The sequence below is a fragment of the Mastacembelus armatus genome, unplaced genomic scaffold, assembly GCF_900324485.2.
Source record: "Mastacembelus armatus unplaced genomic scaffold, fMasArm1.2, whole genome shotgun sequence".
Taxonomy (NCBI): domain Eukaryota; kingdom Metazoa; phylum Chordata; class Actinopteri; order Synbranchiformes; family Mastacembelidae; genus Mastacembelus; species Mastacembelus armatus.
This window is the reverse complement of record NW_022872864.1, coordinates 16,631-35,827: the sequence shown is the minus strand read 5'-3', so window position 1 is coordinate 35,827 and position 19,197 is coordinate 16,631. Positions and strand designations below refer to the sequence as shown.

General features: G+C 42.8%; 1 long non-coding RNA gene across 1 annotated transcript; it reads left to right on the top strand.

The window, feature by feature from the left end:
- The first annotated feature begins 2,766 nt into the window (after positions 1-2,766).
- LOC113129588 (uncharacterized) lies at positions 2,767-4,113 on the top strand. The gene is made up of 3 exons (XR_003295624.1): positions 2,767-3,451; positions 3,531-3,685; positions 4,061-4,113. It is a non-coding gene; the product is annotated as an uncharacterized LOC113129588 (long non-coding RNA).
- Positions 4,114-19,197: the final 15,084 nt, after the last annotated feature.

The window sequence follows — 19,197 nt, the reverse complement described above, 5'->3', positions numbered from 1 at the left end:
TCCAGTATCCTCACACAGACCTTCATCTTTGGAAATGAAACCTGTTTGTCTCCTTCAGTCACTTTCACTCCAGCGGTTCTTTTCTCTCTTTACAAAGCTGAGCTTGACATTTAAAGAATAAATGTGGGAGCAAGAACGTCATGAACAACAGACACGTCGTCGCCAAGAAATGCAAAAACACCAAAAGTGCAAACAGTTTTTGTATAGACCTGATTCAGATTCATGTCATGATGAAAAAATAAAAGCAGTTGAGTTTTTAAAGCAGTGACAGGGACTGAGTGTGTTTTCCTGACTGATACTATCAACTGGGTGTTTCAGCAGGTCTTGAACTTTGTGGTCTGTCACCTCAGCTTTTCTGAGACCAGGAAGGACCTGGCTGTGGACTTACAATGAGGTGAAGTGACGCTGCAGAAGCTGTTTGCATTTCATCTCTATCTGCACCACACAGGCCTTGATGTGTATTTCAAGCTGACAGGCCAGAAGACATTTTAGCAGCTTGTTGATCCACATTCAACCAGAATTAGTTCTTTTTTATGACAAATGTAAATGAAAATGGTTTAATTTGCCCCTGACAAATAATTAATTAGTAAATTATCAAAGAAATGACCCTTTGCTACTGTAGCACCAACATTTCTCACCGTGAACCTTATATAAGAAATTACCAACATATGAGCAGGAATAAAATAAAGATACACACCAGGCAACTGGTCAAAAAGCTGCTTTAAGTGTTGAATTATTGCTGATTTAATAAATCACTAAATCACTAATCAAGAATATGATTCTGATTCTTAAGTTTCTTTGAGTTGACAAAATGCCAAAATGACCTTCATGTCCCTGTGAGAGCCGTCTCAGGCATATTCTGGTAAACCAGAGCCAGCACTGTCAGCCTGAAACACTGTGTCATATGAGGACATTACACTGCACTAATGAGCTGGAACAATTAGCTGCTCACACTAGAGAGTTTAATTGAACAGTTACCAAGATGAGAAAGGTCTTTCTCACACACACACACACACACACACACACACACACACACACACACACACACACACTCCTGGAGCAGCCATTCACACTAGAGGTGCTTGAACAATGGCCTCCTGTAGTAATGACTTAAGAAACTGAGTTTTCTGTGTTGGCCTGATACCCTGAGATATTTCCTGGCTGTTGAACACACAACACTCAGGCCTCTTCACAGGAGAAACTGCTCCTGAGGACTTTCAATGGATGGCCCCTGGCAGTGTGTGTGTGTGTGTGTGTGTGTGTTTAGTGTTGATGTTGTACGGTACAAGTGTGTGTGATTTGTCTTGTGCACTTGATAAAAAGATGAAATGACACTTTTATAAGAGCCTGCTGTTGGCTCACTGTCACACTACACAGAGCAATAAAGTGCTTTGATTGGCTAAAGCTCAGACTAGTTATTGATTCATTGATCGATTTGTTGATCTGCTCATCTGGCAAATTATCCTGATGGTCAAAGCTGAACTGTTATTCAGGAGAAATCTCCATGAGACATCATTTTAACTTCAATCATGATTTCATTTATTTCCTATTAGAGAGACTAACTACCTTCACTGCTTTAAGTGTTTTTATTATGGTGCTTTAACATTTTTCATCCTGACAGACTCAACTCAGTGAAACCAACTTGTATAAAAGCTTTAAACCAACTGACTGTTGTGCTGAACATATACTATAAAATTACAAGAACAGAACAGACACATAAGGTGATGTGGTTAGAAGTGACAGACGCATCCCAAACATCACGTGTCTGATTTACAGTCAGTATGTTTATTTCTCCATGACACAGTCTCCATTGTTTCTGTGGAAGGATTCCTACCACAGGTCCAGTGGATCCAGAACATCCATGTACATGTACAGATTTCCATAAACCCCAACACTGCAGTGAAATGTCACAGCAACAGAAACAGCAGAAAACTACAGACAAAGAAGTTGGACCCGCTACAATAAGACCAGGACTCAGCTGGTCTAAATGCTGAAATGCTGTTTATTTGGCTGTAAGCAGGAAGTCAGAGCAGGTGCTGAGGCTGGAAAACTCCTCACTCAGTGATCTGTAAATCCTTTTCTCTGTAGGTCTCGGGGTCGGCCGCCTTCCTCTGAGCTGCTGGAGGAAAATCAGGAAACTGTCAGAAAACCTGGATTAGTTCATTATAGTGAGGCTGTTTTGTTCTGAATGGACTTTCTCTTTGGAAATAAGTAGTTTTCCATTCAAATGTTTACATACGTGTTTTTCTGTGACGCATTTCTTTGAAATCATGTTCTGGATTTTGGTTTATCGTGTTGTTTTCATACATATTAAAAATACACATCAAGTGAAAAATAGGACTTCAAATTATTGAGCTGTGGACCTATGTGCTATTTTGATTTAGCATCTGACATTAAAGGTGTTATATGTCCTATATAATTCAAGAAGACAGGCACCCTGGTCCCCCAACAGATCAGCAGTCTATCACAGGCCTGACACACGTTCACATCCACACCTGCAGACACTTTAGTCACCAACCAACCTGAAGAGCATGGGTGGACATAAAGGTTGGACTTTGATCCACCTTGAATCTTCACAGACACTTAATCAGCCTAAAGATCCATAAAGATCCACATTGGTTGTTAAAATGTTCAGCAAATGGAAAAAATAAAAAAACACCAACCTCAGTTTCCGTTTCCTTCTTCTTCTTCTCCTCTTTCTTCTTCTTCTTCGGCGGGTGGCAACCATCAAAACAGGTGCATTACCGCCACCCTCTGCATTTTCTTCTTCTTTTGTTTAATGGCAGTTTTCAAGCCATCTAGGGGACATTACCGCCACCCCCGAGCAGGAACATGGACATAGACAGGGTCCAAACAAACCTTATCTCTGCTAGAACCAATTTTATTTTCTACCGAACCTTAGAATTTATTAATAATCCATCCATCCTCTAGACCCCCTTAGTCCTAACCAGGGTCCCAGGGATCTGCTGGAGCCTGTCCCAGCTCTCTTTGGGTGAAAGGCAGGGGTCCACCCTGGACAGGTCCCCAGTCCATCACAGTTATTAATAATCTGATAATCCCTCTCGGATTATTAGCACCGGTAAAGGAAATGACCAATGAAAAGGAGTGAGCCAATCATGAACCAGGAGCCGTGCGCAGTGGGCGTGGCCGTCCAATCACCGCCATTTAAATCCTGCGCGCCAGGTGCTCAGGTGTTCGTCAAGTCCGCCGCAGAAACACGCAGCCCGCTGAAGCCGCACAACTAAAACACGAACCTTTTCTCCTTCGGCCCAAACACGTTGTTTTGGAGCCGGATGAAGACGGAACAGCGCCTTGACCTGTCCTTAAACACAAGAAGAAGAACTGAGCGACCAGGTTCGGAGGCACAGACGCGGGAAATGTGCAGATAAAACGTCATATTCATCGGAACAGAGCTGGGTCTGCAGGACCAGGGACCCAGAGTCTGTCAAAGGTGAGACACCGAGTGTTTGTTTATCAAAGACACTTTGTTGGTTCGACCCTCCCTCATTGTTTGTCTGGACCTGCTACAGGTGCGTCAGGTGTGTGACGCCCCAACACGTAGAGCAGCGCGGCCTCATGGCGGACTGAGCGTCAAACTGCCTCCATAAAACCACGTCGGACCAAGACCAGACCTCGGGTCTGCTACCTGTGGATCCATAAGGGCCCTGAACACTGATTGACCAAGGTGAGCTTGTCCTTTACATCAGTCAGGTGTAAAAACCTGTGGCGGCTCAGTGAGACGCAGTTTTAGCCATGAGCCCTGTTAGCAGGCCCACCGACGGTCGGTTGTCCTGGACCCACGATGACCCACTAACTTTTATATAAGCTGCTGGACTCATTAGTCACAGTCCAACTTTATTTAGTTGCCTGCTCATAAAAGCTGCTTTTTATCTTTCTGATGTTTCTGGATAAAACAGTTTTACTTTCTCTCCCTAAAATACAAAAAAGGAGCCTAGAAAAAGTCAAAGCAGAAAGTGACAGTGAAGATGTTGAAGCAATAAATGAACCAAACTCCTGGACCCCATGAGACCAGACTGACTGTTGTCCTTTCTCTTTCCAGATCCCTGTCCACTGTGAGGTCTGCCAAATAGTAAGGACGTTGTTTTCTAGTCATACTTGGCCACCATGACTCTGTCTCTGTCCTGTCCTGGCCCCTGGGCCAAAGAGAAGCCTGTAGTGGTTGTTTTAGTGGTCTCTGTGCAGGGCTTAGGGTCAGGGTCTTTCTCTCCCATCATGAGGCCTGTGTTCAGGTTCTTGGTGCTACAGGTCAAAGGTCGAACATGGCCATGGTGCCATGGGTGCTCCCTCCCTCCCTCCCCCACTTTCCAGTCATGGCGGCCTTGTATCATCTTTAAAATCCTCTCTGTGCGATCTAGCACCTGTCCTTAACTCTATCCTTATTTTTTATTTTTGCCACCAAGCCCATGAGCCGCCAACATCCAGTCTGTCCCATCAAATGGCTGCCCATAGTCAGGTGAGAGCGGCCGTCTGTGGTTTGTCGTCAGACCAGGGGCAGATGTTTGGATGTTTGTCTCAGCCTGTTGTTTGGAAGGTGTTGTGTCATTGAGGGCTGAGCTTAGTGTGACCTCTGTCTCTTTCTGCCCCAAGATGGCCCCTAAAAAATACTAAAATAAAAAACTAAACAGAAACACAAACAGCTTTTAAAAAACAAGTCTAGATAACCAGTGTGGCCATTAGAACAATGCGTCGTTACTAAAAGGCTCCTTTAGGCCACAACACCCAGCCGGTCAGCTCTCCGTCCTCCTCGTCGTCTGTTGCCTGACTGGCCGGCTCTCGTCTGGACACACACTCTCCGTCTCCACAATAATAATCTGTTATGACGACAATGATAATAACAAACAATAACAATATTAATAACGTTGTGAACTGTGCCTCTCTCTCTCTCTCTTCCTGTTGTTGGTTGTGTAGTGAAGGTGTTTGGTCTTGGCTGTTGTGGCTGAGGGTTGTTGTTGTTGTGGTAGTCAGCCTCCTCTTTCTCTTCTCTCTCTCCAACATAGTTTTTTATATATATAATATATAGTCTGTGCAGTTTGAATCAATGTTTGTGGACTAACTGTTATAGTTTGGTTCCATCTGCTCTAAAACAAAAGGCATGATGCCAAAATAAAATAAAAACAATTATAAAATAAAAATAATAAAAGGTGTGGTTGTGCTTCTGGTTCTAGTGTGTCCCAACACTTATCGGTTCCACACATCTCTCTCTCTCTCTCTTTCTTCCTCTCGCGTTACCGTGTTTTTGTTTCAGCCTCCAGTGGATCTTCAGCCTGGGTCTACATGAGGTAAGGGTGACAAGGTCACATGGTAAGTGGTTCTGTGATGTGGTTTGTGATGTTTGCGGGCACTGTGCTGTAATTCACGTCGAATAACCGCCTGCTGTCAAAAAGGGCCGAGAGGGGAGGGTTGTTCGATCTGGTCTGCGGTCACGGTGCCACGGTTCGTGTCCAGTGACCCCCTGCTGTTCTACAGCCGAGGGCTGTTGGACAATCCTCCCCTTCGGTCAGTAACTTTAGCACAGCGTGGCCACCGGTCGCTCCGATAGACCGACTTAGGTCAGTGTTTTAAGGACTTAAAGCAGTGACCTAAGCATGAGAGGTTTGTTCTGTGCTTTCTCATGTGGAGGCACGAAACAAACAAAAACATTAGCTCTAAATATGTTAGTCAGTGTAGATACGTCATAATAACACAAACTAAAAAGATCCCAACCTGTCGTTTGTTATTTTGACTGCCTTGTCATTTCATCTGTCACGTTAGAAATAATTAGTAGTTTGTGATTTTGATGCCTTAGTTATTTATTATGTGTCTCTACCAATAATGAGTTATTTTTACTGCCCTGCCACTTATTTGTCTCCATTTCTGTCTAATCTATAATTCATCTTTATTTCCATTAAGCGGCTGGGCTGGTGGTGCCAAGAGAACCGACCTGTCGGTTTTGGCTCAGATAGGTCTGTCAGTTGTTGATCTAGAGTCAGTGGTGCTAGAAGTCCTGTTGTCTGTTGTGGTGTCAGAAGATCTGACTGGATTATTTTAGCTCCAACAGGCCTGGTGGTTGTTGAGTGTTAGGGGTCTGGTCTGTTGCCTGTTGTGGAGCTTAGAGGTCTGACCTGTGTGTTCTGGCTCCAGTAGGCCTGTTGTTGCACTGGTGGCTGGGTTGGTGTTGGTCCAGCTCTGTCTCAATGCAACTCTTTCCTCCTCTCACTGTGCGTTTGAACTTTGACCTCAATGTCTACATGTGTGTCTGTCCAAGTTCAGTTTTGTGTATAGCACCAAATCACAACACAATCATCTCAAGACACTTTACAAAAACAGAAACCCCAACAAATCCCTTATGAGCAGCACTTGGTGACAGTGGGTGCATCGGTTTATATGTTAGCATGTCTGTGTCTGCATGTCCGTCCGTCTGCGTCAACGTGTCCGTCTTTACGTTTGTTTGTTGGAACCAGCTGGAACATGAAGCCCCAGGAGTCTCTCTGAAATTGGTAAGGCACTGATCCTTTAAAGGAACTTTGTTCTTCCAAATGTCTGTAAATCCTTTGATGCATCTGTAAGTCCCTTGTTCTTCTACAGGTGCATCACATGAGATGCTCAGACACAATTGGGCCATATTGGCTGCTGGATGGTGTGACAGAGATCCACAACCTTTGTTCCTGAAAAACTTTGTTCTTGCAAAGAAAACTAGAGAAAGATACCAAACCACATCTAGATTCAGGAGGACCTTGGAAACTGATCCAGGAAGGTGAGTGACAGCCTGAACTATAACTTATCCAGCCATGTGTTAGTTGTTGGCTCTGATGGGTCTGGGAAGCAGTTTTAGTCCAACATTAACCCTGTTAATCAATGTTTTGGATCAGATTCCAGATTAGAAAATGTTGTTGCACTAAATATTGAACAGATGTTCTTGGTGCAGTGATGAGTAGCAGGCACATCTGGGGTCCGTATTCCTTGAGACTGAAGAACCTGGCCTCCAAGAAGCACCACCATCCCTCAGCTTGTCGCTGTCTGACGTTCTACAGGGGCTGGAGTTTAGCTGCTAACCATCAGACCACCACCTTCTGGCACTGGATCCATGGTCAGGCTTCCAGACACAGTCCTGAGGGAAGTATTGTAGAGTCTGTCTTTGTTGTAGAAAGTCAGCAGACTAGTTACTAACAACTGAACTAGTCCACGTTAGCATATGCTATATCAGGACTATGATAGTTTTGGGTTTCATGATTCTGTTTGTCCAAGTGTGGTTTGAGACTGGCTTTACTGTGCCTTATATTGTTAGATTTGAACTGTTCAGCCATTAGTCGATCAGGCTTTGATCATGATTTGCTCATTGTATGAATTGTAGAGTGATGACCAGGGAAGTCTTGACAGGGTCAGATTGGGATTGTCCAAAGCAGGAAGTTAGTGTGTTGTAATGTTGAGAGTAGTCTTGTTGTTGATCATCACCACCCAAATTCTGATAGAAATCCAATGTTGGTAGTACCTGAGGATTCAGTCTCTGGGTTGTCTCTCTGCCAAGCTTCATCCCCAAGCAGAACCTCCAATCCTGGTGAGGTCCAACTTTGCGTTTCGGTTCTGGGGAGGCTTCCCAGCAGGGGATCTTATCCCACCCCTGTAAAGCGTTCCGTCACGGTCGCTGGGATATATCGGACGGTTTTGTATGTGTCTGTCGGTCGACGTGGGCCCAGCCAGGACTGGATTTCTGGTGTTGGGGACATCAAGCCTGGCAGAGACAGACAATTCAGACAACTGGACTGAAGCTGTTGGACACGTGGTTTGTGTCTTAGTTTAATTTTCCATCTAGTGGTGATGTTGACAGTTATGGCTCTGCAGACCTGATTAGTTTGAAATGTACAGGTTGACACCATGTTGAAGTATCGTCAGGGTTAACATCAGCGTCGACATTAGTTCTGAAATGCTATTTCCAAAAGTTGATCTGAGTCCAGTCAGACTCAGACAGGTTTTATCCACAGATGTGGATCAGAGAGACATCAGAGTCAGGCTACTGGAGGTTTAGTTGTTGCATAACGACACAGGATGTAGGCACATAATGTAGACTCCTGGTTTGGAGCCAAGTGCCACGGTTGTGCAGTTTCCAAAACCAGACCAGGATCCCTCTGGTTTTGTGAATCAGCTGACTGTGGTGCTGCTGTGATCCTACTTAGACAGAAAGTGATGCTGACATGTTTCAGGGAAGGAAGCTTCAGCTGTCCCACATCAGCCTGATGCAGAGCAGACTACATGAAGGCAGCTTGGATCAGTAGGTTGTTGTGCTGTTGGACAGTCTCTCACCTCCACTCATGTGTTAGAGCTGCTTTTCAAACCATAGGAACTAACTAGTCTTTATTTCCTGTTCTGAACAGACTCAGTTGGACTCGGTTATTTCTCTAGAAGCTGAACAGACCAGACGGTTTGTGGCGTCTGCTGCTTTCAAACGCTTCGCTAGTGTCAGAGAAAATGAGCAGTTTGAGGTAGTGAACAGGTCTACAGCTCAGATGGACTCAGCCTTGCTGGATCTTACTGGGTTTGAGGTCTTTGTCTCTGGCCAATGTTGAACAGACAGAAGGGTGGGGGTGTCTTGTGTGGCCTCTGTGTTTGCTAACATACAGCTCACTGCTGCCGTGAGCCCATAGCTGAAAACTGACAGTCAGATCTTGTAGTTGCTGTCAGATGTTATTAACAGGCCTGACTGTGGTCACACATTTAGTGTACAAGGCTTCAGTTGGTAGAAAGTCTAAAGAAGAGCTTGTGTTCCTGTAGAATTCCCCCATTACTCCTCAGGACCCAAAGCCAGAACTAGAAAATTTGATAAACATTTAAAAGAAAACATCTAATTTGCTTCCTGTTTTGAAAAGTTGCAGTTCACCCACAAACCATGAGGAGACGGAGGCTGAAGCAGGTCAGCAGGGTCCTGTGCAGGAGAAAACGACGTGAGACTCTGACCAGATGTGTCCTGGATGAGGCTGAAGACGACCACGGTGGACCAAACCGTCCTTGATGACAACGTCCCTGCATCTGTTGACCCACTGATGTGTTCAGGTACATCATCTACTTCTGTTAAACCTTCACCTGCTTTGTATCGTTCAGGATTATTGACAGATTGTTTCTTTCTGGTTGGTCCAATTAAAGGAAACCTGTGATGGGGCCATGTTGTCACCAAACCCTGCCCTCCACCTTCACCTCCAGATCTCCCATCAGACCTGTTGGAATAAAACTCTGATCCATGGGACTGAGCTCAGAAAAGGCAGGAAGTGAACTGTCTGCATGTAGGATGGAGCTCCAACTCACCTGTTGAACATTTTTGTATGAACTGTGTTTCACCTGCACAGGACAGAGTTGATGTTTGTTAGTCCATGGTGGAGGTCTCAGGGCAGTGTTGATATGAGCAGACTTTGATTCTCCAAAGCAGGAGTTAAATGATGTTGTAGTTTTCAGAGTAGTTTTGTCTTGTCATTGATCATCACCCAAATTTAATAGAAATATAATCTTGGTTGCACTTGAGGCCATTAGTCGATCAGGCTTTGATCATGATTGGCTCATTGTATGAATTGGAGAGTGATGACCAGGGAAGTCTTGACAGGGTCAGACTGGGATTGTCCAAAGCAGGAAGTTAGTGTGTTGTAATGTTGAGAGTAGTCTTGTTGTTGATCATCACCACCCAAATTCTGATAGAAATCCAATGTTGGGTGTACCTGAGGGTTCAGTCTCTGGGTTGTCTCTCTGCCAAGCTTCACCCCCAAGCAGAACCTCCAATCCTGGTGAGGTCCAACTTTGCGTTTCGGTTCTGGGGAGGCCTCCCAGCAGGGGATCTTATCCCACCCCTGTAAAGCGTTCCGTCACGGTCGCTGGGATATATCGGACGGTTGGTACGTGTCGGTCGGTCGACGTGGGACCAGCCAGGACTGGGTTTCTGGTGTTGGGGACATCAAGCCTGGCAGAGACGGACAATTCAGACAACTGGACTGAAGCTGTTGGACACGTGGTTTGTGTCTTAGTTTAATTTTCCATCTAGTGGTGATGTTGACAGTTACGGCTCTATAGAACTGATTAGTTTGAAATGTGCAGGTTGACACCATGTTGAAGTATCGTCAGTCTGTTAATATCAGAAATGCTGTTTCCAAAAGTTGATCTGAGTCCAGTCGGTCTCAAACAGGTTTTATCCACAGATGTGGATCAGAGAGACATCAGTCAGGCTACTGGAGGTTTAGTTGTTGCAGAACGACACAGGCGGACCGGACACAGGATGTAGGCACATAATGTAGACTCCTGGTTTGGAGCCAAGTGCCATGGTTGTGCAGTTTCCAAAACCAGACCTGGATCCCTCTGGTTTTGTGAATCAGCTGACTGTGGTGCTGCTGTGATCCTACTTAGACAGAAAGTGATGCTGACATGTTTCAGGGAAGGAAGCTTCAGCTGTCCCACATCAGCCTGATGCAGAGCAGACTACATGAAGGAAGCCTGGGTCAGTAGGTTGTTGTGCTGTTGGACAGTCTCTCACCTCCACTCGTGTGGTAGAGCTGCTTTTCAAACCATAGGAACTAACTAGTCTTTATTTCCTGTTCTGAACAGACTCAGTTGGACTCGGTTGTTTCTGTAGAAGCTGAACAGACCAGACAGTTTGTGGCGTCTGCTGCTTTCAAACGCTTCACTAGTGTCAGAGAAAATGAGGAGTTTGAGGTAGTGAACAGGTCTACAGCTCAGATGGACTCAGTCTTTCTGGTTTGAGGTCTTTGTGTTTGAAGTATTGTTGTAAATATTTTATGTTGTGACTGACTTCCTGTGAACTGACTTAATGTTTGAGGTTAGTCTGTAATTGTCTAGTTCAGTCTTGGTAATAAACATCTGACTTCAGTTCAGAATTTCTGTTGTTCTTTGGCTCACGTTTCTGTTCCACAGTCGCAGGTTCTTTATTTACTGTTGATCTCCACAAGAAGGTTCATGAAGTGAATATCACACATCCTGATGTATATTTTCATAAACAGTTTGAGTTAAAGTTGAAGAAAACTGTTTTTACAGATTTGAAGTTGAGATGTTTTTATAACAAAGATCAGTGTAAACAGACATAAAAACCCAGCTCACTGCAGACCTTAAAGATCTGGTTCTTCTGATTGTCCTTAAAATCTGTTTTGCATTGCTCCTATAAAGCAACAGGGTCGACAGTCTCAGGATCTTGGACTTATGAGTCTGAGTTACTTAAATCTCTTAAGAGTAAATCACCAAACTAACCAAAAAAATCTTTCATTTCTTGTGTGTTCCCTCTGTTCTGCCTGGTGACGTCTTTAAGGACCCATTACCACAGTGTTTGGATTTCAAAATGTTCTTTTAAAAAATCCTGGTCTTGCACTTTTCGCTGCATCAGTTAAAATTGCAGCAGGTGGTTCTGCAAAGTTACTGCTGAACATAAATGACAAACCAGGCTCATCTGACAGTTGAGGTTGTGCAAAGAGGAGAGTTAGGAGACAGATGGTTTAGTTTGAAGATTCACTTCTGCTCTTTATTTGGTGTCAGGGTTTTATTTGCTCAAGTCAGGCAGATGCTGCAGCTCAGTTGCTCTTTGCAGCCTAATGAGCTGAGAAAAATGGCGACTCTGGCTTCCACAAATTACTTTCATATGCAGAAATTCCTTCTGCACTTAATTCCCCTCAGTGTGTTAATATATTCACCAATAAACTACAAACTCTCATCTGAAAAGCTAAAAACAATTATTGAAGAAGTTGCCAACTTTCTGTCACCAGCAGTGAGAAAGTTCATGAAGCTGATTATTTGTGAAATAGCAACAAAATGCAGGATCTTGTGGTTCTGATCAGTATTTGGGTTTGATTAGTTTTGCTCTCAGTGCAGGAGCCAGTGTGGCAGAATGAAAGTCTGTTGTCCAAAGATATGGACAGACAGTGAGACATGACACCTGCTTCGATTCATGTGGCCAAATACAGATTGTAGTGTTTTTACTCTGCGTGTGAGCATGTCCACACTGAAATATTTCATACAGCGACTGAAACGTGTCCTGGAGCTTTTTCTTTTGGTTTTTAGATCAGCATCATTTACAAGATGGACATAAAGTTGAATCCAGAACTTTGGATTAGTGGATTAAGGTCAAAGGGTTTATCCTTCAACCTTTGCTACTTTCTATTTTCCAATGTGCAAATGTTAGTTTTTGACATTCAAGCTTTATTCTTCTTAAGTTCTCGGTTCAACTTGCAAACCAGGTCGGTTTTGGAGGAGCTGCAGACCCACATCGTTACTTCACCTTTCCAGGCCTTGCACAACAACGGTTGACGGTGTCTCTTTAAAACTGTTGCTTCTGCTCTTGGCTTCCAACCATGTGACTGATGCCCAGCAAGGAAGCTTCAGCTGTTTCAAACGTAGATGTCACATGATTTCCCCAACAAAATCAGTTTCTTCCTGTTTGGGAAAATTATAGCGTCTAGCTTGGAGTTTTCTTTGTTTTTTGTGTGAAATGAAACATGTTTGTGAGCTGAGTTAATGAATTTGGTCTTTATATAGAAGCAGTGAGATGAGCACACAGACAACACTTTGGTCAACCAGTTTGATTTGTAGGCAATAAAAAAACTGTTTTAGAAAATCAGGGTAAATGCACTTTGAGCTGCAGGTCAAACATTCAGCATCTGCAGGTCAGTTCAAGACAGACATGATCAATCAAAGGTCAACGTGGTGATCAGCTGTTTGGATGCTAATGATGCCTTGGTGGGTGGACCAGTCCCACCGTGAAGTAACGGAAGCTTGTGAAGTGTGTGTGTGTATCTATGTCTGTGTGTGTGTTCAGTGTCTGAAGAAGGAAGGACAAAAGGTGAGTGTCTTCCTGCAACAGACTTGGTCTTTGCAGGTCCAGTGTGGAGCCAAAGTTGTTTGTCAGGCCTCATGTATCACTTTCATGCCTCTAAGGACTGAAGCCACAACAGAGCAGACGCTTCACTTGTGGAAAACCAGCTGTGACAGAGGCCAGAGTGACAGCAGGGTGGACTCTGCCTTTGTTTGTGTTTACCACAGAGGAGTCAGCAGAGCCAACCTTTCTATAGTCCCTTTAAAACCTCCCACTGTCCCTCTGTCTCTAACCCCCACCTCTCTCATCAACCATCTCAGGGGGGAAGCTTGGGAAACGGACTTTTCCATTTTTGCACAAAGGTCCACTGTGGGACCCTTTTACTGTGTCTCTCTATTGAACAGCAGTGGGACTGGCTGACGTCTCCATGTCAAGCATGTGGGGAAAAACACACATTCTGGGCTACGGTCTAGAATCATATGTTAGGATAGATGATGTTGTATGAAAGCAAAGTATTTGGCAGCTACAAAGCTGATTATAGAGTTATAAAGATTTCACACATGTATTTCTTTGCTTTTAAATCTCATTTCTTTCACAGTTATTTGATAGTTTGGCAGGAAAGTGAAACTTGTAAGATGCCAGAACTTGCCAGATGACCCAAACAAGGACTGTCCATGTTCCAAGCATATGTGACCAGTCAGTCACCAGAACCCTTGAAATAACTAATATGTCAGAAAGCTTATATAGCAAATAAGAAGTGACAGTGTGGGCCCATAAATACACTGATGCTCCTTTTCATTAATAGAGTATCGACAGGACATTTTGAAATATAAATCTTATCTGGCATTAATCTGGAAATGTCTAAAGGATTATTTGCTTAGTATATTGAAGAAAAACTATATTAGTGAGGATTAATGTGAAGATAATGAGTCTAAAATATGTGAATCTCAAACCTCCAGGAGATTAGACAGCAGATAAGCCCTTAAATTAAAGCTGCTTCATCCTAGTACCTTCCTGCTTCCTCATCCAGAGGTAGTTTGCCTGAACATGTGTGAGTTCTCATGTCACTCGAGCACTCAGGCAGTTTTGCTGTTTGGGGCTCAGAGAAATGTTTAGATGTGATGTAACATGTTTCTTTGTATGGGAACTACAAGAACGCCAAAAATGTAGCACGTGCACGTAGGAGTCTGCTGCCTTCTACATCCACTAACATCGAACGTTGCTGCCCTTTGGAGTCAGCACACGTCACATCCATCCGTCCATCATCCACCACTTATCCAGGTACACCGAGGGTCACGGGGGCACGGAACCAATCCCAGCTGACATTTGGCGAGAGGTGGCGTTCACCCTGGACAGATCACCGTCTGTCACAGGGCTGACAGGTGCAAACACTCATCTACAGACAGTTTAGAGTCACCAGTTACCCAACCCCAAACTGCAGGTCTTTGGACTGTGGGGGGAAACCAGAGTAGCCAGAAGAACCCCAGACAGAGACTGGGAGAACATGTAAACTCCCCACATAAAGGCTCCAGGGTCGGTCCAGCAAATATAATTTCCAATTCAAATGTCTTTACAAACATGTTGGCTTTATTCTACCTGTCAGTTTCAGCCAGGATGTCAGGGGTCTGTCATTCTTAGTTTGCAGCATATAAACAACCATGGACATAGTGGAAGGCCCCACAATAGCATCAGAAATAGCCCCAATAATTTTTGGTGCCCATATGTCACGTATGTCTTGGCAAATAAATCGTTTTTATAACGTTTCCAGTCAGTGATTGAAAGACTTGGGCTTCTGCCATTTGTTTGGATTATAGTGCAAGACAATTAACTACAAATGTTGAACTGGACAAAAACCTCTGTTGTAGTCTTTGGTGTGTCAGTGTCAGTTTGAACAAATGATGCCACACTGACAAAGGCTCTGAAGAGTCATCTCAGTGTGAATCTTGAGAGAAACTCCCAGTAAAAAACCCCCAAGGATTATTTATTCCTAATTTGGCTGTTCTATAAAGCTGGAGTCTTGTAAGGAACATGACTCAGCATTTCATTCCAGCTGAGGTGAGTTACATTTAGAGGACAGGAGCTTCTCTTCATGTTGCATGGATAGTCTCTGAATCACTTACAGGATGAAAAGAGGAAAAACATGATTCATTATATGAAAAGTTGACTTTGCTAATATGTTTACAAAGATCATTGAACTGGCAAAGGTTTTGTGTATGTGACACTGGCCAATTGTTGTTGGATTATGTTCTTTTCCCTGAAGTGATTCACTTAATACGACAGTAAATAGCCTGATAACCCATAACTAGAAAACTGCATTTCCTGTGGAAGATGCGTGTGAATGCTGAAAGCTGGATGAAGCTGCCCAACAAGGCTGAAAATGGCTGAAATGCATTGCTGAATAAGCTGAAGGCTGAAATGCTGAAGAATCCTAGAAGCTGAAATGTAAAACTGGAGATGGAAGCTGAACTTGTTCACCTTAAAAACTATTCAACATTGCTGGAAAGGCTGAAAAGAGAACGATATGATGAAGTAGAAATAAATTGGCTTTCAATTGCTAAAGAAAGAAATTTTCAACTAATATAAAAGTAGTAGTGTATAATATAACAAACCCTCCTCTGATAAACTCTGTGACCTGTGACCTCTGACCTCTACACAAACGTCTTCACAGAGAGAAGAACAGTGGAGTTTCTGTGGAGGAGCTCCGGTCCTGTCAGAGCAGCACTGTCCAAAGTAAGACTGTCCATCTGTCTGCTGATGTCCTGGTCTCTGAAAACAGGACGTCTTGTTTCATCCTGTGGTTGTTCTCTCACACAGCATCGACATTTAAGAGGATTAGAAACGTCACAAAAACCTTTTCTGTCCTCAGATTCTTTCTCTGGTCTCAGTGTTTTGCTTTTTTCAGAAGAGGAGACCAGGCGTGTTCAGGTTCATATAGTTGGTGTAGTAGCTGGAAAAAGAAAATCACAAACTGTTTTAAAGGTTTTCTCATCTGGACACCAGAATTACTGAAGATCATCAAGTTAATTAATGAAAAATGTGTTAAAGTCATTTTCGTATCAACAAACAAACCTGATAAAAATATTTTGGAGTCATCCAGTTGATGCTGGAGTTGTGAGGATTTCAGGTGAAGCTGCTGTCAGTCTGAGGACTGAGGAACCAGAGGGAAGGATTTGAGGAGGCTTTTCTCAGCAGAGGAGACCAGGTGTGTTCAGGCTCAGGATGGACTTTCCCCAGGGTTTGAGACCCAGCTAGCTGACAGAAAAGTAAATCAAAGAATGTTTTAACATTTATGTCATCATGACGCCAGAAATAGTTCCTGTTTGGTCAAGTCAAGTCAGGAAAGATAAGATAAGATCAGTATTGTTAGTGTTAAAAAGGATGAGCCCTAAAAACAGTTTTCTGAGGTTTGAGCGAATGACACCCAAACCTGTGACACACGCTGCCACACTTGGAAAAGGTGAAATGAACTTAAACTGAGGAGAAAGTCTGAAACTTTCCTCCAACCTCATTGGTCTTCAGGGGTCTTCTGAGTGATGTCATCACATGTCCCTGAACTAAACCCATGAGATCAGAGCTCAAAATGGCCTCTTACCTTTGTTTGGCCAAATGACATTTAAGGAAATAGATCTTTGTGGAACAATGTTCCTTAGATACTAAAAATGTTCTTCAAAGGTCGATCATGCAAAAACTTTTACAGGCTCATCTCAAGACTTTCAAAAATCTGCCAAAGAGAAAAGTGAATGATTTTTAATCATGTTTCATCATTTGAGCAGCAGTTGTCTTCATTAACTTTGAGGACTGTTTTACTGAAGAACTGAATCTAAAATGCTAAAACTTAGAAGTGTTATCATTTTGTTTGGAAGATGGAGGACGTTAGAAAATTGTTAGAAAATGTTAGAAAGTGAATGAAAGGTTGACATTTTTGGATCTTTGTGTTGTTCAGAATTCTATTCATTCAATATCAGACTGATGGATATTTCTGTTATCAATAGATTTATGTAGTGCATGTTGCAACTGCACTGTGTCATTTGGTAAAACAAAATGTGTCGTACAGTAAAACATGGACATTTCTGGGAAATGTCTCAAATATTGCATTAATTGACATAAATAATGAAAATAAAGAAGGACACTTAACACATGATGGAGTTTGATATGATTTCACAGCATTTTTACCTCTAGTGGAAACATTTTGGAGCCAATGTTGACAAATGACATTGATTAACCTTAAAAGGCCCAAAATTCAATGTTTCTAGTTAAAGTGTGGAAATTCTGCAAGTGGCTATGAATCACTTGGAAATCAACACTTGCATTTTGCATCATTTCCAATTGTATAATTGACATGACATTGAATATCATATGAAAAATAGTTCTGGATACAACACAGGTAAAGACACATTTTCTAATTCAAACTGTGGGACAAGACAAAATGTGTTTGTTTCTCCTGTTCACAGAAAAAGATGCACATCTAACATAACATGTAAAGTTCTCTGGAATTCAACAGGTGGAAAAAGTCTTTTCCTTGAGAGAACAACAGAGAAATGAAATGTCCTTCTTCCCCAACACAGTCCAGTCATTTTCTTTCCACAGAGAACAATAAATCAAAAGCAGTTTTTCTCCCAGCTGCACAGGGTCTTACCTCTCCAAAGGTTGATGTGGGAATGACTGTGGAGTTCTGTTCTGCTGCAGATACACTAATGTTCCATTATGATGGATGAACCACAGAACATCATTCTAGTGTTCTAGTTCTGCTGTTCAGATCTCTTTAAAAAAAACACCAGTTGATCCTGACAGATCAGGATTTCAACTCCAACCTGCTGCTCACAAGCACATGTCACTGCCCTTTGGGCCTCATTACTGCTGTTCATTCTGCAGCAGCACATACTGGAGCTCTGTCCAAAGGAAACAGAACCATCATTGGAACTAATCACCAAGACTCCACTCAGAAATATCATTCACATTGTGGGTTTGGACTCATTGGTCCAACTTGTCAGTGTAAAGATCATGGTAAAAATGATGGTGCCACCTGTCCTCATTTGTTCCTTTCATTTGTTGTTGCACAAAGTTTGATGAGCTCAGAATATTTTAGAATAATACTGTGTTTTGAACTAAGTGGAGCCTTAACAAAGCAACAAAACTGTCCCCAGATCAGATTTTCTTTAAATGTCAAAGTGAAATGTTGGAAGAGAAACTGATGAAAGTGTCACAGTATAAGGCTTTTTATCTCCTGTTGTTTGAAGGAGGTTTTGCATTTGAAGCAGCCATTAGACTGAACTTTGACCCCGTGTCACTCTGAGCCACAGCTTTGTCTTGTTCTCAGTGTTTTTCTGGGCCGACTGCAGTGACTTTACTCAGAAGTTGAACTCTAGTCAGCAGTTTGTTGGCTGTTGCATGTTTTAGATCCATTGGATGTGAATTTCTTTCTTTCCAACCAAACCAACAAACCAACTGTTACCAACAAATGAACCAGGACTTATAAAGGCCCCAATAACATTCAGACATTCATCTTTTTGTCTGAGAGATGAATTTAATCCTGGCATCCAAACTTCATTTGGAGAAAACAAACTGATGTTCTGATCATTTTCCTGTTGTCTGACTTCTCATTGAACAAACATCAAACAGAGAAAAACTTGATTTTCATGTAGAAATAAGCAGCTTTGATGGGATTTGAAATAATATTGAAATAAGTTGGACTTTAATTTATTCCCATGTGTCATAATTTAGGACCTGCTCAGACATTCATGTACAAATATCTCAAAGCTGTACCTCAATAAAATACTTCACTTAGTAAATTCACTGCAGGGAAATACTACTGAACCCCCATGTGTGATGGATGTGGACTGACTGTGAGTCTGGTCCATGACACCATCTGATATCACTGGTTAAAGAAAAACCTGGTAGTGTCAGTGCTGGAAGAGGAACTTGGAATATTTTATCAAGAGAATGTACAGAGGACTGGATCAGTCCTGACCCGACCGCCTCGCTGGATCGGTCCTGACCCGACCCCCTCACTGGATCAGTCCTGTCCTCTGCTGTAGCACTGTGGTGATGAAGTGTCACCTTGTATTTCTCACAGCTGACAGGATCCACTAGAGGGCAGCAAAGACCAGAATATGACTGAGCCTGACTGATGTGAACACTAATATCCTGCTGATATTTCCTGTGTGGTACCAAAAGGGCCCGTTCTTATTCATCACATGGCTCCTGCTCCTTCACCTACATTGACTTTATGCACATGATGTTCTAGTTTGTTCCCTTTTCCAAACTGTGGATTTGGGAAATGAACAGCACAAATGGTGAACTAGAAAAATGTCTCAATTGTGTCAATGGAATCGATTTTTCTTCAGTCTCAGTAAATTGAAGTGTGTAATATTTCCTGTCAATCTAATGATTGTCTTTACTTTAGGAATAAT